This window comes from Chamaea fasciata, unplaced genomic scaffold (genome assembly GCF_029207755.1).
Source record: "Chamaea fasciata isolate MVZ Bird 193981 ecotype frontalis unplaced genomic scaffold, bChaFas1.0.hap1 SCAF_243, whole genome shotgun sequence".
NCBI classification, from domain to species: domain Eukaryota; kingdom Metazoa; phylum Chordata; class Aves; order Passeriformes; family Sylviidae; genus Chamaea; species Chamaea fasciata.
This window is the reverse complement of record NW_027094328.1, coordinates 9,028-28,444: the sequence shown is the minus strand read 5'-3', so window position 1 is coordinate 28,444 and position 19,417 is coordinate 9,028. Positions and strand designations below refer to the sequence as shown.

The window sequence follows — 19,417 nt, the reverse complement described above, 5'->3', positions numbered from 1 at the left end:
CCTAATGTCAGGTTGTAGGAGACATTGGGCACTCCAAGGACAGTTAGGGTTCCAGCTTCTGACAGCTTTGTTGTGGGAGTAATGTGCACTGTTCAGAATTCTAAGTGGCAGAAGCCCACTCCGGGGCACAGAGCTCTGTGTAGGAACTGTGGGTCTTTTCTGTGGGAAACTAAACTCACCCCAGCAGGTTCCTGATGTCAGGCTGTAGGAGCCATTTGGCACTCCAAGGCCAGTAAGGGTTCCAGCTTCTGGATGCTTGGATCTGGCAGAAGTCCTGTGCTGAACTTATTTTTATCAGTTAGCAGCGCACTCCGTGGCCGAGAGTTCTGTGCAGGAACGGTGGGTCTTTTCTGTGGAAAGCTAAACTCACCCCTCCAAGTTCCTGATGTCAGTTTGCAGGGGGTGTTTGGCAGTCTAAGGGCAGCTAGGGTTTCAGCTTCATGGCAGCTTGGTTGTGGGAGTAAGTACACGGTTCAGAATTCTAAGTGGCAGAAGCCCACTCCGGGGCACAGAGCTCTGTGCAAGAACAGTGGCTCTCTTCTGTGGGAAGCTATACTCACCGACTAAGTTCCTAATGTCAGGTTGTAGGAGACATTGGGCACTCGCAGGACAGTTAGGGTTCCAGCTTTTGGATGCTTGGATCTGGCAGAAGTCCTGTGCAGAACTTATTTTTTTCAGTTCACAGCCCACTCCGTGGCCGAGAGTTCTGTGCAGGAACGGTGGGTCTTTTCTGTGGAAAGTTAAACTCACCCCTCCAAATTCCTGATGTCAGTTTGCAGGGGGTGTTTGGCAGTCTAAGGGCAGCTTGGGTTTCAGCTTCATGGCAGCTTGGTTGTGGGAGTAAGTACACTGTTCAGAATTGTAAGTGGCAGAAGCCCACTCCCGGGCACAGAGCTCTGTGCAGGAGCGGTGGGTCTTTTCTGTGGGAAGCTATACTCACCGACTACGTTCCTAATGTCAGGTTGTAGGAGACATTGGGCACTCGCAGGACAGTTAGGGTTCCAGCTTCTGACAGCTTTGTTGTGGGAGTAATGTGCACTGTTCAAATTCTAAGTGGCAGAAGCCCACTCCGGGGCACAGAGCTCTGTGTAGGAACTGTGGGTCTTTTCTGTGGGAAACTAAACTCACCCCAGCAGGTTCCTGATGTCAGGCTGTAGGAGCCATTTGGCACTCCAAGGCCAGTAAGGGTTCCAGCTTCTGGATGCTTGGATCTGGCAGAAGTCCTGTGCTGAACTTATTTTTATCAGTTAGCAGCGCACTCCGTGGCCGAGAGTTCTGTGCAGGAACGGTGGGTCTTTTCTGTGGAAAGCTAAACTCACCCCTCCAAGTTCCTGATGTCAGTTTGCAGGGGGTGTTTGGCAGTCTAAGGGCAGCTAGGGTTTCAGCTTCATGGCAGCTTGGTTGTGGGAGTAAGTACACGGTTCAGAATTCTAAGTGGCAGAAGCCCACTCCGGGGCACAGAGCTCTGTGCAAGAACAGTGGCTCTCTTCTGTGGGAAGCTATACTCACCGACTAAGTTCCTAATGTCAGGTTGTAGGAGACATTGGGCACTCGCAGGACAGTTAGGGTTCCAGCTTTTGGATGCTTGGATCTGGTAGAAGTCCTGTGCAGAACTTATTTTTTTCAGTTCACAGCCCACTCGGTGGCCGAGAGTTCTGTGCAGGAACGGTGGGTCTTTTCTGTGGAAAGCTAAACTCACCCCTCCAAATTCCTGATGTCAGTTTGCAGGGGGTGTTTGGCAGTCTAAGGGCAGCTTGGGTTTCAGCTTCATGGCAGCTTAGTTGTGGGAGTAAGTACACTGTTCAGAATTGTAAGTGGCAGAAGCCCACTCCCGGGCACAGAGCTCTGTGCAGGAGCGGTGGGTCTTTTCTGTGGGAAGCTATACTCACCGACTACGTTCCTAATGTCAGGTTGTAGGAGACATTGGGCACTCGCAGGACAGTTAGGGTTCCAGCTTCTGACAGCTTTGTTGTGGGAGTAATGTGCACTGTTCAGAATTCTAAGTGGCAGAAGCCCACTCCGGGGCACAGAGCTCTGTGTAGGAATGGTGGGTCTTTTCTGTGGGAAACTAAACTCACCCCAGCAGGTTCCTGATGTCAGGCTGTAGGAGCCATTTGGCACTCCAAGGCCAGTAAGGGTTCCAGCTTCTGGATGCTTGGATCTGGCAGAAGTCCTGTGCTGAACTTATTTTTATCAGTTAGCAGCCCACTCCGTGGCCGAGAGTTCTGTGCAGGAACGGTGGGTCTTTTCTGTGGGAAGCTATACTCACCGACTACGTTCCTAATGTCAGGTTGTAGGAGACATTGGGCACTCCAAGGACAGTTAGGGTTCCAGCTTCTGACAGCTTGGTTCTGGGCGTAATGTGCACTGTTCAGAATTCTAAGTCGCAGAAGCCCACTCCGGGACACAGAGCTCTGTGCAGGAACTGTGGGTCTTTTCTGTGGGAAACTAAACTCACCCCAGCAGGTTCCTGATGTCAGGCTGTAGGAGCCATTTGGCACTCCAAGGCCAGTAAGGGTTCCAGCTTCTGGATGCTTGGATCTGGCAGAAGTCCTGTGCTGAACTTATTTTTATCAGTTAGCAGCGCACTCCGTGGCCGAGAGTTCTGTGCAGGAACGGTGGGTCTTTTCTGTGGAAAGCTAAACTCACCCCTCCAAGTTCCTGATGTCAGTTTGCAGGGGGTGTTTGGCAGTCTAAGGGCAGCTAGGGTTTCAGCTTCATGGCAGCTTGGTTGTGCCAGTAAGTACACTGTTCAGAATTCTAAGTGGCAGAAGCCCACTCCCGGGTACAGAGCTCTGTGCAGGAACAGTGGATCTCTTCTGTGGGAAGCTATACTCACCGACTAAGTTCCTAATGTCAGGTTGTAGGAGACATTGGGCACTCGCAGGACAGTTAGGGTTCCAGCTTTTGGATGCTTGGATCTGGTAGAAGTCCTGTGCAGAACTTATTTTTTTCAGTTCGCAGCCCACTCTGTGGCCGAGAGTTCTGTGCAGGAACGGTGGGTCTTTTCTGTGGAAAGCTAAACTCACCCCTCCAAGTTCCTGATGTCAGTTTGCAGGGGGTGTTTGGCAGTCTAAGGGCAGCTAGGGTTTCAGCTTCATGGCAGCTTGGTTGTGGGAGTAAGTACACTGTTCAGAATTCTAAGTGGCAGAAGCCTACTCCGGGACACAGAGGTCTGTGCAGGGACTGTGGGTCTCTTCTCTGGGAAGCTAAACTCACCCCCTGAAGTTCCTAATTTCAGGTTGTAGGAGACATTGGGCACTCGCAGGACAGTTAGGGTTCCAGCTTCTGGGAGCCTGGCTATGGGAGAAGTGCAGCAGTGTTCAGAATTCTATGTGGCAGAAGCCCACTTCCGGGCACAGAACTCTGTGCAGGAACGGTGGGTCTTTTCTGTGGGAAGCTATACTCACCGACTAAGTTCCTAATGTCAGGTTGTAGGAGACATTGGGCACTCCAAGGACAGTTAGCGTTCCAACTTCTTACAGCTTGGTTCTGGGAGTAATGTGCACTGTTCAGAATTCTAAGTGGCAGAAGCCCACTCCCGGGCACAGAGCTCTGTGCAGGAACTGTGGGTCTTTTCTGTGGGAAACAAAACTCACCCCAGCAGGTTCCTGATGTCAGGCTGTAGGAGACATTTGGCACTCCAAGGCCAGTAAGGGTTCCAGCTTCTGGATGCTTGGATCTGGCAGAAGTCCTGTGCTGAACTTATTTTTATCAGTTAGCAGCGCACTCCGTGGCCGAGAGTTCTGTGCAGGAACGGTGGGTCTTTTCTGTGGGAAGCTATACTCACCGACTAAGTTCCTAATGTCAGGTTGTAGGAGACATTGGGCACTCCAAGGACAGTTAGGGTTCCAGCTTCTGACAGCTTTGTTGTGGGAGTAATGTGCACTGTTCAGAATTCTAAGTGGCAGAAGCCCACTCCGGGGCACAGAGCTCTGTGTAGGAACTGTGGGTCTTTTCTGTGGGAAACTAAACTCACCCCAGCAGGTTCCTGATGTCAGGCTGTAGGAGCCATTTGGCACTCCAAGGCCAGTAAGGGTTCCAGCTTCTGGATGCTTGGATCTGGCAGAAGTCCTGTGCTGAACTTATTTTTATCAGTTAGCAGCGCACTCCGTGGCCGATAGTTCTGTGCAGGAACAGTGGCTCTCTTCTGTGGGAAGCTATACTCACCGACTAAGTTCCTAATGTCAGGTTGTAGGAGACATTGGGCACTCCAAGGCCAGTTAGGGTTCCAGCTTTTGGATGCTTGGATCTGGTAGAAGTCCTGTGCAGAACTTATTTTTTTCAGTTCGCAGCCCACTCTGTGGCCGAGAGTTCTGTGCAGGAACGGTGGGTCTTTTCTGTGGAAAGCTAAACTCACCCCTCCAAGTTCCTGATGTCAGTTTGCAGGGGGTGTTTGGCAGTCTAAGGGCAGCTAGGGTTTCAGCTTCATGGCAGCTTGGTTGTGGGAGTAAGTACACTGTTCAGAATTCTAAGTGGCAGAAGCCTACTCCGGGACACAGAGGTCTGTGCAGGGACTGTGGGTCTCTTCTCTGGGAAGCTAAACTCACCCCCTGAAGTTCCTAATTTCAGGTTGTAGGAGACATTGGGCACTCGCAGGACAGTTAGGGTTCCAGCTTCTGGGAGCCTGGCTATGGGAGAAGTGCAGCAGTGTTCAGAATTCTAAGTGGCAGAAGCCCACTTCCGGGCACAGAACTCTGTGCAGGAACAGTGGCTCTCTTCTGTGGGAAGCTATACTCACCGACTAAGTTCCTAATGGCAGGTTTTAGGAGACATTGGGCACTCCAAGGACACTTAGCGTTCCAACTTCTTACAGCTTGGTTCTGGGAGTAATGTGCACTGTTCAGAATTCTAAGTGGCAGAAGCCCACTCCCGGGCACACAGCTCTGTGCAGGAACTGTGGGTCTTTTCTGTGGGAAACAAAACTCACCCCAGCAGGTTCCTGATGTCAGGCTGTAGGAGACATTTGGCGCTCCAAGGCCAGTAAGGGTTCCAGCTTCTGGATGCTTGGATCTGGCAGAAGTCCTGTGCTGAACTTATTTTTATCAGTTAGCAGCGCACTCCGTGGCCGAGAGTTCTGTGCAGGAACTGTGGGTCTTTTCTGTGGGAAGCAAAACTCACCCCTCCAAGTTCATGATGTCAGTTTGCAGGGGGTGTTTGGCAGTCTAAGGGCAGCTAGGGTTTCAGCTTCATGGCAGCTTGGTTGTGGGAGTAAGTACTCTGTTCAGAATTCTAAGTGGCAGAAGCCCACTCCGGGGCACAGAGCTCTGTCCAGGAACAGTGGCTCTCTTCTGTGGGAAGCTATACTCACTGACTAAGTTCCTAATGTCAGGTTGTAGGAGACATTGGGCACTCGCAGGACAGTTAGGGTTCCAGCTTTTGGATGCTTGGATCTGGCAGAAGTCCTGTGCAGAACTTATTTTTTTCAGTTCGCAGCCCACTCCGTGGCCGAGAGTTCTGTGCAGGAACGGTGGGTCTTTTCTGTGGAAAGCTAAACTCACCCCTCCAAGTTCCTGATGTCAGTTTGCAGGGGGTGTTTGGCAGTCTAAGGGCAGCTAGGGTTTCAGCTTCATGGCAGCTTGGTTGTGGGAGTAAGTACACTGTTCAGAATTCTAAGTGGCAGAAGCCCACTCCGGGGCACAGAGCTCTGTGCAGGAACAGTGGCTCTCTTCTGTGGGAAGCTATACTCACTGACTAAGTTCCTAATGTCAGGCTGTAGGAGACATTGGGCACTCCAAGGACAGTTAGGGTTCCAGGTTCTGACAGCTTAGTTCTGGGAGTAATGTGCACTGTTCAGAATTCTAAGTGGCAGAAGCCCACTCCCGGGCACACAGCTCTGTGCAGGAACAGTGGCTCTCTTCTGTGGGACGCTATACTCACCCCCTAACTTTCTAATGTCAGGTTGTAGGAGACATTGGACACTCCAAGGACTGTAAGGGTTCCAGCTTCTCTAAGGTTGGATCTGGCAGAAGTTTTGTACTGAACTTATTTTTATCAGTTAGCAGCCCACTCTGTGGCAGAGAGTTTTGTGCAGGAAGAGTGGCTCTCTTCTCTGGGAATCTAAACTCACCCCTCCAAGTTCCTGATGTCAGGTTGTAGTAGATATTGGGCACTCCAAGGACAGTTAGAGTTCCAGCCTCTGGGAGCTTGGATTTGGCTGATATCCTGTGTGGATTTATTTTTACGAGGCAGTAGTCCTCTCTGGGTCAGAGGGCTCTGTGCAGGAAGTGTCGCCCGTTTTCTGTGGGAATCTGGACTCACCCCATCAGGTTCCTGATTTCAATTTATAGGATAGATTTGGCACTCCAAGGACAGTAAGGGTTCCAGCGTCTGGGAGCTTGGATCTGGTAGCAGTCCTGTGCTGAACTTAATTTTATGAGTTAGCAGCCCAGTCTGGGGCAGAGAGTTCTGTGCAGGAATGGTGGCTCTTTTCTGTGGGAAGCTAAACTCACCTCTCCACGTTCCTAATGTCAGGTTGTAGGAGACATTTGGCACTCCAAGGATAGTTAGATTTTCAACTTCTGAAAGCTTTGATCTGGCAGGTATCCTGTGGTGACTTTATGTTTCGCAGGCAGAACCCCAATTTGGCTCCAGAGAGTTCTGTGCAGCAACGGTGGCTCTCTTCTGTGGGAAGCTAAACTCACTCCTCCAAGTCCTTCATTTCAGGTTGTAGGAGACATTTTGTCCTCCAAGGACAGTTAGGGTTCCAGCATCTGGCAGCTTGGGTCTGGCAGATATCCTGTGCTTAACTTATTTTTAGGAGGCAGAAGCCCCCTCCGGGGCAGGGAGTTCTGTGCAGCCGTGGTGGCTCTGTTCCGTGGGAAGCTAAACTGCCCGCACCAGGTTCCTCATATCAGGTGGTAGGAGACATTTGCCACTCGAAGGACAGTTAGGGCTCCAGATTCTGGCAGCTTGGCCATGGGAGAAGTGCAGCAGTCTTCAGAATTGTAAGTGGCAGAAGCTCACTCCTGGGCTCAGAGCTCTGTGCAGGAATGGTGTCCCTTTTTCTGGGGAAACTAAACAAACCCCCTGGTTCAGATTGTTCGTTTTAAGGAGCCATTTGGCAGTCTCAGGGGAGCCAGGCTTCCAGGTACTGACAGCGTGGATCTGGGAGTAAGTGTGTTGTTCAGAATTCTAAGAGGCAGAAGCCCAGTCTGGGGCACAGAGCTCACTGAAGGAAAGGTGGCTCTTTCGTGGGAACCTAAACTCTCCCCATCAGGTTCCTGATGTCAGTTCATAGGATAGATTTGGCACTCCAAGGACAGTAAGGGTTCCAGCTTCTTGCAGTTTGGATCTGGCAGATGTCCTGTGCTGAAGTTAATTTTATCATTTGGCAGCCCACTCCGTGGCCGATAGTTCTGTGCAGGAACGGTGGTTCTCTTCTGATGGAACAGAAACTCACTCCTAGAAGTTCGTAATGTTCGGTTGTAGGAGACATTTGGCACTCGAAGGACAGTTAGGGTTCCAGCTTCTGGCACCTTGGCTCTGGGAGAAGTGTAGCTATGTTTAGATTTGTAGATGGCATAAGTCCACTCCTGGGCATAGCGCTCTGTTCAACATCAGTGGCCCTTTTGTGTGGCAAGCTGGACTCACCCTATCACATTCCTGATTTCAGTTTTTAGGAGGTGTTTGGTACTCCACGGCCAGTCTGGCATTCTGCTTCTAGTAGCATGGGTCTTGGTGCAATGCTGATGCATTCAGAATTCTATTTTCTAGAAGTCTAGTTCCATGTAGAAGGCCTTAGACCTGACTGGACGTTCCTTTTGTGGGAAAGTTAAGTCACCCCCTTAGGGTCCTGATGTCTGTTTTTATAGTCCACTGGTAGTATGTACCCTCCCTGAATCCTAGTTTTGGTTTATTGGGTTTGGGTGAAATATTCTTCTATCGGTAATTTTTGCAGGGAGACTTCTCCTCTGACCCTAAAAATCCTGCCTGCCCTAGATTGAAAAAAGTAACTCCCCTAATTTGAAAGCAGTTACATGTCGTTTTTATAAGATGTCCGTCAATCTGCTTGCAACATTGCTACAACCCTCATCTCTCTCCATCTAGATTCAGAAACATTACTCTGCCTGGATTTCATATAGGTGTTCACCAGGTTTCAAAGTATTAAACATGTACGTTTCAAAGTCTCCATTGCAAAATACGGGATGGGTTCTGGAATACCAGAATCACCCAGTTTCAACATGCCAAAACCATTCTATTTCATAATGTTAGAATATTAAGTTATAACATCTCTAAGACAATTTCTAAATATCAAGTTGCAAAGTATCATTTCTTTGATGTCTTCTATGGATGGGATTCCTAATCCCCAAAACTGCCATACTGTCAAAATGGGATCTGTGTGAAATATTTTGCCCTCTGAAAAGTTTTTACCTAATGACCATTCATCTATTTTCATCATACAGCTAGATGTAGTAAAAAACAAGCAAATACTTTTAGTAGTTTTCTGCCTAGATGGATCTGAGAACTGGCATTTCCCAAACTAAGGATGGAGCAGATCTCTTCCCTGGATCATCCTGGAAAATTTGTTTAGTAGGCAAAGGGAATTTTTATAAATTACATTAATATGTTACTGTAATTTAGGGTGGACCAGCCACCGGCAGCAGGACTCCGGTTTGCTCCGGGCCGGTCAGGATTAGACATAAGTCACCTGGCAACCCCCCTGGCTCCTTAAGGGACACGTAGAAGACCTCAACAGAAACACAATTCAGTAAGGATTCCTAAGTAAATATTTCTGGTAATTGCTTACAGTCTGGGAAAAATTTCCTAAATAATTACAAACTTAGGACATAGGGAATTCTGGGGATAGAACTTCCATCTCGGCCACCGGCCACAAGAAGAACAGTTCTCTTCCACAGAACGGAAGCCTAGCACCCCAGCGTTTCACAGGCAGACGAAGGGTCACGCAGGGGAACGAACAATCTGCGGGACCTTTCTCGACCTCATCCCACAATGCCCCCTGTCTTCAGAGGGTTTCCTGGGCACACCCCTGTGGGGAGGTGCTAGTTCAGAGGGGCCTAGCTGTCTCTGCTTTTTAAGGGCTTCAATTTTAGGGAACACTCCCCTTTTTTCTCCTCCCTGGAGAGATTTAAACTGAAGGAAACTCCTCTTTTCCAAAAATTTTAGGAGATTAAGTTAAGGGGCACAAGCCATATATTTTCCATGTCACAGTTTAAGCAGAGGTAACTGCCCATATGCTAATTTTAAATTGAAGGAACCCGTGCCTTTTTCAGCATTTTAAGGATTTAAAATTGGACTTCTGTTGCACTCGAACGGGTACCCCGGTAACACCTATCTCAGACGGGAGCAATCCAGGCGTATATATAAGCTTAACACCACCTGGGAGTTTATTCTTTTTCTCCTTTGTAATTAATACATTGATATCCTTACTTAGAGGTGCTAATGAGCCTTACACCATTCATAATCTTACTGTTCTTTGTCATCCTACTTAGTCACTTGTGGAATACTAATTGCAGTCACCCAGGAATAATTACCCCCGTCAACAGCAAATTACCCAAATTACTATCTTGCTATGTTACTAAAACACTAAGTTTTATTTTTGCCCTCTAGCCTGAAGTCATTACAGCCAAAACAGAAAAATAGCATTATTACCCCAAGGAGTTTTTTTCTCTATCGAGCCCTGTACTTACCTTGCATTTGAGTCAGAGGAGCCAAACAGCTGCAGCTCCTTCGAGAGCTTTTATACCCCGTGGGAGTTGCCTCCTCCCTTTTCCCGGGCATTCTGGGAACGAGGGGCGGGCCCAATCAGGGGTATATTAACCCCAGCTTTTGCCAAGGGGCTTCATTCCCTCCTGGGAATCAGGTAGGGTAAGAGCTCTCCTCTCATTTCAGCGAAGAGGCTCTATTAGCTTATTTTTGTTAGGTGTTTTTGGGCACCTACAAATAACAGGAGCTTTGAGGACACTACAAAGAAGATGCTATCAAATACAGGGAGTATTTAAGTTCAGGGGTTTTGTTTGCACATTCGGGGGAGGAAAGGCGCTTTTGTAATTTCTGGGTTTGTTCTCATTTTCTTTTAGGAGGAGCACTACTCCTGAAGTTATAGGTCACATCCAGCACAATCTTCCAGATTCTTTCAGAAGATTTGTCACCTCAAAAGGGCCACTGTACACGTCAGAGGCAACGACCGAGATCCAGGCTTCCGATCGGTAAGGCGAGGACTACGTTCAGGGTACCCGGTTGAGAGTTAGCAGGTTTTGAAGGCAGCAAAATGAGGAACGACCTGCATTTGAGGGCCTCCCCCAAGGCTTTTTTGCAAGTAATAGCAGCTGCATTTATGCGTCTTATAGCACAGAAGAGCACCTAAGATACGTAAATGTGAGCACCTAAGTTTTGCTCACAGACCTGCCCTACAGTTTTGCCCCCTGCTAACTCAGGTACCGGACATTGTAACAGCCCTAGGCTTAGATGCGGGACGAAGCCACAGAGTCGAGGACCCGGGCACGCTTAGGCGAGGGCGAGCGGCCGCCCCCTCGGGATTCGGCACACGCGCCGGTAAATTCGTGCATCGATTTTCATTTTTCTTTTTCATAGCTAAGAGGCTAATCGGCGATTGGAGGGCCTTCTGAGCCAGACTTATTTCCAGTCCAACGTGGATTCACCTTACCGGTCATCTCAAAGATAAGTCAGGGGCCACGGCCTCGAGATAGGACGACAGGGGTGTCAGAAATTTATGGGTCCGGTTTAACAGCTACCAGAGGGGACAGGGGTGTCCCTTAAGGGGTCACTTAGGACAGCCGAAGGGAACGGCTATACTTCAATAGCAACTACGGGGCACGCAAGGCAGAACGGTCCCCGTCCGCATCGTGCGGTCCGGCACGCAGCGTCGTCCAGCCCCACTCAGCGATCCCGTTAGCTGTCAAGGGGAAGCATTAATTTTGATCCCAATGCTGTGGTGCAGGGCAGTCCAGTCCCGGTGCATGTCCTGTCAGTTGTCTGTTGTGCACTCTGTGTCTTTTGAGTGTCTTGTATTTCATGTCATTTTCTCTGGCTTTTCAAGGGGCCATCAAAATCCTGGCATCATTTTTAGCATCTCCGGTCCCTCAGTTCCTCGGCCAGGCGCCGATACCATCAAACCATCGACTCGGGAGCTCAGGCCAGCATGGGAATCGTATTTATTTTCAGAAGCATCCAGTTTACTGTCTTTTCAGGTCTTGTTCTGAGCTGTACTGACAGCCAAGCACCACCACGATCCATTCCGGTGGATTAGGACTTGTAAGGATGCAAAGCTAGGGAGAGGATTCTGACCGGAGCATTCTCAAGCGTCCATCTTTGAGGTTCTTGGCATAAGTCATCCCCTTAGCATCTTTTTTCCTGCAGGTTTCTCTGAGCCCGGTCAGCTCTCCATCCGTCTTACCTCGATCATCTCCTGCCGAGTTCTCTCGGTCCTCAGGGTCATTCCTCTCTTCGAGATTTTTTCTTTCCCTGTCGTGTCTCCTCGTTTGTTGCGTCTTGTGTCACGGGTGTGGGTGTGTATTTGGCCCGGAGCTGCTCTGCCCTGCCCTGCAGCACAGCTGGGTGTAGGGGTAATAGGACAAATTTGAAATGCAGGGTGCATTGGCTTCTAGGTGGGATCTGTAGATTGACCCAAGATGTCTGGAGCTGTCAAGTTATCCTGCAGCCCTTTGACTTTTGTCCTAACTTTCTTTCAGATGCAGACTGATTAAACCTGTGGCAGAGCAGCCCCTATCGGTGGAGTCGGTTCTCCCGAGAAGGTCAGTCTGAGTCGGTCTTTGCAGGGGAGGTGTAAATGGTGGCTCTGATACAGCCCTGACCTTTGTCTTTGTTTTTAGGAGCTTATGCAGGATATTGGCAGTCCAGGAGAAGCGGGCCAGGTGAGCATTCACTGGTGGACAGCAGCTGTTGTTGTTGCTCCGCTCTCCATTTCTGGCTCAAGTCTAACCATCCACTGTTGATTTTTGTTTTATTTCAGGTGGTCTGCTTGTGAGGTTGTCGTGGCTCAGGCTGGCAGCGGCCAGGTGGGTGTGAGTTTAAGTCAGTCCCAGTTTGGTTTTGCCGGGGGGGGGTGTACATTGTGAGTATGTTACAGCCTTGTTTTTTGTTTTTATTTTTAGGAGGTAAAGCGGGAGCTTGGCAGTCCAGGACCAGCTGCCTAGGTGAGCATTGACTGGTGGATGGAAGTGGCTGTAATCGCTCAGGTCTCAATTTCTGGTGAAAATCTAATATCTGCTGTTTGTTTTCTTATCTTTAGGTGGCCCGCTTGTGAAATGTCCCGGTCGTGGATACCAGCAGCCAAGAGGGTGTGTGCTTAAGTCAGTCCCAGTTTGCCTTTGCCGGGGCAGTGTAAATGATGACTGTGTTACAGCGTTGTTTTTTGTCTTTTTTTTTAGGAGGTAAAGAGGGATATTGGCAGTCCAGGTGAAGTGGCCCAGGTGAGCATTGTCCGGTGGATGGAAGCAGCTGTTATCACTCAGGTCTCAATATCTGGTGCAACTCCAAGGTTGTATTTTTGTCTGTTTTAGGCAGTCTGCTGTCATTATGCTGAAGTCCCTTCTCCAATGTGGTGATGGACCGGGTCCCTCTCTTTGGAGCCCTTCAGAAGCATTACAGGACTGTGTGATCAAGCCTCGATTTCTCCGTTTGAAGCTGCTTTCCAGGTAGTCTTTGATAACGGCCGAGGAGTCGGGGAGGCAGGGAGGAGAGGAGGAGCGAGGGTCCTCTCAAGTATCAGCAATGTCAAATCCCTTGTCTGCTCTTAATCCAGACCTACGCCCTGACGATGCCATCACCCTCCAAGCACGGCCGAGGCAGCGGGCCCGAGCACCCGGGCGTTCTCAAGAGGCGGTGGGTAGCAGAATTGTTCGGTTTTGGGCGATGCGGTGCTAAGACCACACAGTGATGTTTGCTTTTCTTTATTGCAGCTGACTAAGAGAGAGCAACCTGGTGTTAGCAGGAATTTCCCTGAGGGAGAGGCGGCCTTCCTTTTCACTTGCCAGGATTCTGCATCTCCAGATGTCTGAGAGATAAGTGGAGGGCTCCGAGCCACGGAGGGGATGAAAGCGGGGGGCCGGGTTGGCTTTCCACCGGGCGGGGGTTTGGAGACGGGGCCATCCAAGAAGCGGCCCCTTAGGCTTCCTACAGGGAAAGTCTCCCTTTTGATCTCACCACTGAGGTGTGCAGGGCAGAGCAGTCCCGGTGCTTGTCGTGTCCCCCGTTTGTTGCGCACTCTTTGTTTCATGTCTTTTGCCTTAGCCCTTCAAGGGGCCTACCAAAAACCCTGGCATCCCTCTTAGCCTCTTAGGACTCTCAGTTCCTCGGCCAGGTGCCGATGCCCTCGGACCATCGACTCGGGAGCTCGGGCAGGCATGGGCATCGTATCTCTCTTCAGAAGCATCCAGTCCAATGTCTTTCCAGGTCTTGTTCTGAGCTGTACTGACAGCTGAGCACCACCAGCATCCATTCCGGTGGATTAGGACTTGTAAGAATGCATAGCTAGGTAGCAGAGTGTGACCGGAGCATTCTCGAGTGTTCATCTTTGCGGTTCTTGGGATAAGTCATCCCCTTAGCATCTTTTTTCCTGCAGGTTTCTCTGAGCCCGGTCAGCTCTCCTTTCAGCTTACCTCGGTCATCTGCTCCCGAGTTCTCTCGGTCCTCAGGGTCATTCCTCTCATCGAGAGTTTTCTTTCCCTGTCGCGTCCCTTTGTTTGTTGCGTCTTGTGTCACGGGTGTGGGTGTGTATTTGGCCCGGAGCTGCTCTGCCCTGCAGCACAGCTGGGTGTAGGGGTAGTAGGACAAATTTGAAATGCAGGGTGCATTGGCTTCTAGGTGGGATCTGTAGATTGACCCAAGATGTCTGGAGCTGTCAAGTTATCCTGCAGCCCTTTGACTCTTGTCCTAACTTTCTTTCAGATGCAGATGGTTTAACCCTGTGGCAGAGCAGCCCCTGTGGGATTCATTGGTTCCCCCGAGAAGGTCAGTCCCTGTCGGTCTTTGCAGGGGAGGTGTAAATGGTGGCTCTGATACAGCCCTGACCTTTGTCTTTGTTTTTAGGAGCTTATGCAGGATATTGCCAGTCCAGGTGAAGCGCGCCAGGTGAGCATTGACCGGTGGACCGAAGCAGTTGTTATTGCTCCCGTCTGAATTTCTGGCTCAAGTCTAACCATCCACTGTTGATTTTTGTTTTATTTCAGGTGGTCTGCTTGTTAGGTTGTCGTGGCTCAGGCTGGCAGCGGCCAGGTGGGTGTGAGTTTAAGTCAGTCCCAGTTTGGTTTTGCTGGGGAGGTGTACATTGTGAGTATGTTACAGCCTTGTTTTTTGTTTTTATTTTTAGGAGGTAAAGCGGCATCTTGGCAGTCCAGAACCAGCTGCCTAGGTGAGCATTGACTGGTGGATGGAAGTGGCTGTAATCGCTCAGGTCTCAATTTCTGGTGCACCTCTAAGCTTCTATTATTGTGTTTTAGGTGGTCCACTCTTCTTCTGCTGAAGTACCCTCTGCCATGAGATCATGAACTTGGGCACCTTTTTTTGTGAGCCCTTCAGAAGCATTACAGGACTGTGTGATCAAGCCTCAATTTCTCTGTTTGAAGCTGCTTTCCAGGTAGGCTTTGATAACAGCTGAGGAGTTGGGGAGGCAGGGAGGAGAGAGGGTCCTGTCAAGTTTCAGCACTGTCAAATCCCTTGTGTGTTCTTAATCCAGACCTACCCCAGGACGATGGCATGACTCTCCAAGCACGGCTGAGGCAGCGGGCTTGAGGGCCTGGGTGTTCTCAAGAGATGGTGAGTAGCAGAATTGTTGGGGTTTGGGCGCTGTGCTGCTAAGATCACACAGTGATGTTTGCTTTTCTTTATTGCAGCTGACTAAGAGAGAGCAGCCTGGTGTTACCAGGAATTTCCCTGAGGGAGAGCCAGCCTTCCTTTTCACCTGCCTGGACTCTGCATCTTCAGATGTCTGAGAGATAAGTGGAGGGCTCCGAGCCACGGAGGGGACGAAAGTGGGGGGCCGGGTCGGCTTTCAACCGGGAGTGGTTTTTCAGTTGGGTTTGGAGCTGGGGTTGTCCAGGAAGCGGCCCCTTAGGCTTCCTACAGGGAAAGTCTCCCTTTTGATCTCACCACTGAGGTGTGCAGGGCAGAGCAGTCCCGGTGCTTGTCGTGTCCCTCGTTTGTTGCGCACTCTTTGTTTCATGTCTTTTGCCTTAGCCCTTCAAGGGGCCTACCAAAAACCCTGGCATCCCTCTTAGCCTCTTAGGACTCTCAGTTCCTCGGCCAGGTGCCGATGCCCTCGGACCATCGACTCGGGAGCTCGGGCAGGCATGGGCATCGTATCTCTCTTCAGAAGCATCCAGTCCAATGTCTTTCCAGGTCTTGTTCTGAGCTGTACTGACAGCCGAGCACCACCAGCATCCATTCCGGTGGATTAGGACTTGTAAGAATGCAAAGCTAGGTAGCAGAGTGTGACCGGAGCATTCTCGAGCGTCCATCTTTGCGGTTCTTGGGATAATTCATCCCCTTAGCATCTTTTTTCCTGCAGGTTTCTCTGAGCCCGGTCAGCTCTCCTTTCAGCTTACCTCGGTCATCTGCTCCCGAGTTCTCTCGGTCCTCAGGGTCATTCCTCTCATCGAGAGTTTTCTTTCCCTGTCGCGTCCCTTTGTTTGTTGCGTCTTGTGTCACGGGTGTGGGTGTGTATTTGGCCCGGAGCTGCTCTGCCCTGCAGCACAGCTGGGTGTAGGGGTAATAGGACAAATTTGAAATGCAGGGTGCATTGGCTTCTAGGTGGGATCTGTAGATTGACCCAAGATGTCTGGAGCTGTCAAGTTATCCTGCAGCCCTTTGACTCTTGTCCTAACTTTCTTTCAGATGCAGATGGATTAACCCTGTGGCAGAGCAGCCCCTGTGGGATTCATTGGTTCCCCCGAGAAGGTCAGTCCCTGTCGGTCTTTGCAGGGGAGGTGTAAATGGTGGCTCTGATACAGCCCTGACCTTTGTCTTTGTTTTTAGGAGCTTATGCAGGATATTGGCAGTCCAGGAGAAGCGGGCCAGGTGAGCATTCACTGGTGGACAGCAGCTGTTGTTGTTGCTCCGCTCTCCATTTCTGGCTCAAGTCTAACCATCCACTGTTGATTTTTGTTTTATTTCAGGTGGTCTGCTTGTGAGGTTGTCGTGGCTCAGGCTGGCAGCGGCCAGGTGGGTGTGAGTTTAAGTCAGTCGCAGTTTGGTTTTGCCAGGGGGATGTACATTGTGACTCTGCTACAGCCTTGTTTTTTGTTTTTATTTTTAGGAGGTAAAGCGGGAGCTTGGCAGTCCAGGATCAGCTGCCTAGGTGAGCATTAACTGGTGGATGGAAGCTGCTGTCATTGCTCAGGTCTCAATTTCTGGTGTGACTCTAACATCCACTGTTTAATTTACTTTCATTTTAGGTGGTCCACTTGCAAGATTTCCTGGTCCTGGATGCCAGTGACTTGGTGGGTATCAGCTTGAGCTTTATGTATTACTGAGTTCTGTTAGATTGTGGTGATTGTGTTTTCTCAGTGACTCAGCCTGCTGTTTTCTTTGTGTCTTTGCAGGTGCTGCTACTGTCCTACACATGCCAAGGATTAGGGGCAAGCGGGTAAGTTGGCTTTTAGGCATTAGGGGTGATCCATAGGCATGGGGTGTGTAGCAGCATGCTAAATGTGTACGTTTTCCTTTTGCAGGTACCCTCTGGGTAGACTGTGGAGCCAAATCAGTATCTGAGGTGAGTTGGGGCAGAGGTGCTTGGAAAGCCTGGGGATTAGTTTCCTGTCACACAATTTTCACAGTTTGTACTTTGTTGTCTTAGGTATTGAGAGGAGGTGCAGAGCCTAAGTTTGGATACGGCAGCGCCGAAGTCCTCGGAGGATGGATTTTGTCCGCTCGTCTTCCAAAAGATAAGTGTTGGGGTTTGTGTTTGGGTGCAGGGGAAAAAACTTTGGAAGTGGGAGGCAATTTCACATTAGCTTAGAAGAGAGGGCCCTAGTGGGATGGGTCCCTCTGAAGTAATGGGAGAGGGTTTCCACTCGGTCTCGCCGGAGCATTTGCCGGGCAGGGCAGTTCAGCATTCTAGCGTGTTTTGCGTCGTCAGCAGTCTTTGAGTCTCGGCGGCCTAGCGGACGTGTTCACCCGACGAGGTTGCCTTTCATCCGGAGGCATCGCCACGGTCACCCGGCAGTCATCGCTTTCTTCACTCGGCTTCCCGAGCTTCTGGCGCGTCCTCTTAACAGCTTAGGCACTTAGTCTAGTGAGCAGTTTTGTTTGTATTGACTTGGAACTGACTATGTTTGTCTTGGAAGTGACTATGTTTGTTTTGTATTGCAAGTGACTATGTTTGTTTTGTATTGCCAGTGACTATGTTTGTATTGCATTGCCAGTGACTCTGTATTGTATTGCATTGCCAGTGACTCTGTATTGTATTGCATTGCCAGTGACTCTGTATTGTATTGCCAGTGACTCTGTTTGTATTGTATTGCCAGTGACTCTGTTTGTATTGTATTGCCTGTGACTCTGTTTGTATTGTATTGCCTGTGACTCTGTTTGTATTGTATTGCCTGTGACTCTGTTTGTATTGTATTGCCTGTGACTCTGTTTGTATTGTATTGCCTGTGACTCTGTTTGTATTGCACTGCCAGTGACTCTGTTTGTATTGCAAGTGACTCTGTATTGTATTGCATTGCCAGTGACTCTGTATTGTATTGCATTGCCAGTGACTCTGTATTGTATTGCATTGCCAGTGACTCTGTATTGTATTGCATTGCCAGTGACTCTGTATTGTCTTGCATGTGACTGTGTTTGTATTGTATTGCATGTGACTCTGTTTGTATTGCACTGCCAGTGACTCTGTTTGTATTGCAAGTGACTCTGTTTGTATTGTATTGCAAGTGACTCTGTTTGTATTGTATTGCCAGTGACTCTGTATTGTATTGCAAGTGACTGTGTTTGTATTGTATTGCAAGTGACTGTGTTTGTATTGTATTGCAAGTGACTGTGTTTGTATTGTATTGCAAGTGACTCTGTATTGTATTGTATTGCAAGTGACTCTGTTTGCATTGCACTGCCAGTGACTCTGTTTGCGTTGCAAGTGACTGTTTGTATTGCACTCTAAGTCACTGTGCTTGTATTGCACTCAAAGTCACTGTGCTTGTATTGTATTGAAAGTGACTGTGTTTGTATTGCACTCTAAGTCATGATGTTGCTGTATCCTACTGTATGACTTATGCTTGAGCTGCCCTGCCCTGGCACAGTCACAGTTAGGTAGAAGAGTTGTAGGGCTTTGCAGTTCATCTTTTTTCTGTGGAGTTTTGGGTAGAGAAGGTATGGGCCCTGAGGGGGGATGATGCCTAGCTGTCAGGTAACCACTTGTTGACCACCTGTCGTTGTCTTGCAGGTCTCCGGGCAGGATTAGTCTCTCTGTGGTTGCTGATGCTACGGAGTCTCTTGGAATCTACTGGGTAAGCTGAAGAGTGACTGTGTATGTCTGAGACTTGTCTGTCTGCTTGGGTTTGCCTGTGCGAGTGTGTGTGCTGACTGGTTCTAACCTTGTGTGTGTGACTTTTGCCTTCCAGGTTTTTCAACACATTTTAAATTTAGAATAAAAAATCCCCAGCCGGGGGGGTTTTTTTTTTTTTCCCCCCGGCTGGGTTTTTTTTTCCTCGGTCCCGGCCGGTCTGCGAGGCGACGTTCATCGCCAAAGTTTGGGCGCCGACGGCCTAGGGACCGGGGTTTTCGTCAGGCAGGCTGATTTTTTCAGGGCTCCCGGGAACCACGTTCCCGAGGAGCGGTGCGAGTGTGTGCTGATGGTAGGGGATTGAGAGGTGAGAGAGGGTGGGTTTGTGTGCATGTTGACTGGTTCTAACCTTGTGTGTGTGACTTTTGCCTTCCAGGTTTTTCAACACATTTTAAACTTAGAATAAAAAATCCCCAGCCGGGGGGGTTTTTTTTTTTTTCCCCCCGGCTGGGTTTTTTTTTCCTCGGTCCCGGCCGGTCTGCGAGGCGACGTTCATCGCCAAAGTTTGGGTGCCGACGGCCTAGGGACCGGGGTTTTCGTCAGGCAGGCTGATTTTTTCAGGGCTCCCGGGAACCACGTTCCCGAGGAGCGTTGCGAGTGTGTGCTGACGGTAGGGGATTGAGAGGCGAGAGAGGGTGCACGGTGCGCATGCTGAAGGAGGTGTGTGCGGTGGACGATTGTTATGTTTTATGTGTGCTGCTTTTGTTTTGGGTTTCCTGTAACAATAAAACAAGATATAATGAGTGTTTCAGATTTTGAAAAATGGTTCTATTGTGTTAATAGTCATTTGGCTTGTATTGCCTTGTATTGTTCTGTATTGGCATTTGCTGCTGTATTTCAATGTATTGCTCTGTATGTAAATTGTAATTTTATAGGTGTGCCTATGGACTGTATCTGTATTTGCATTTGTATCTGTTGTTT

At 49.4% G+C, this 19,417-nt stretch overlaps 3 long non-coding RNA genes across 4 annotated transcripts; all 3 read left to right on the top strand.

Annotated features, from left to right (window-relative positions):
• Window positions 1-12,237: 12,237 nt before the first annotated feature.
• LOC136305005 (uncharacterized) lies at window positions 12,238-13,015 on the top strand. 2 transcript variants are annotated; one of them, XR_010724961.1, is made up of 5 exons: window positions 12,238-12,281; window positions 12,372-12,413; window positions 12,504-12,638; window positions 12,746-12,825; window positions 12,903-13,015. It is a non-coding gene; the product is annotated as an uncharacterized lncRNA (long non-coding RNA). The 2 variants fall into 2 exon arrangements; XR_010724960.1 differs by lacking the exon at window positions 12,238-12,281 and having other exon boundaries at window positions 12,339-12,638.
• A 1,431-nt stretch (window positions 13,016-14,446) lies between these two features.
• LOC136305002 (uncharacterized) lies at window positions 14,447-15,844 on the top strand. Its single transcript, XR_010724958.1, has 3 exons — window positions 14,447-14,578; window positions 14,678-14,757; window positions 14,835-15,844. It is a non-coding gene; the product is annotated as an uncharacterized lncRNA (long non-coding RNA).
• Window positions 15,845-16,112: 268 nt separating this feature from the next.
• Window positions 16,113-17,425, top strand: LOC136305003 (uncharacterized). Its single transcript, XR_010724959.1, has 6 exons — window positions 16,113-16,161; window positions 16,256-16,297; window positions 16,395-16,439; window positions 16,542-16,585; window positions 16,671-16,711; window positions 16,796-17,425. It is a non-coding gene; the product is annotated as an uncharacterized lncRNA (long non-coding RNA).
• Window positions 17,426-19,417: the final 1,992 nt, after the last annotated feature.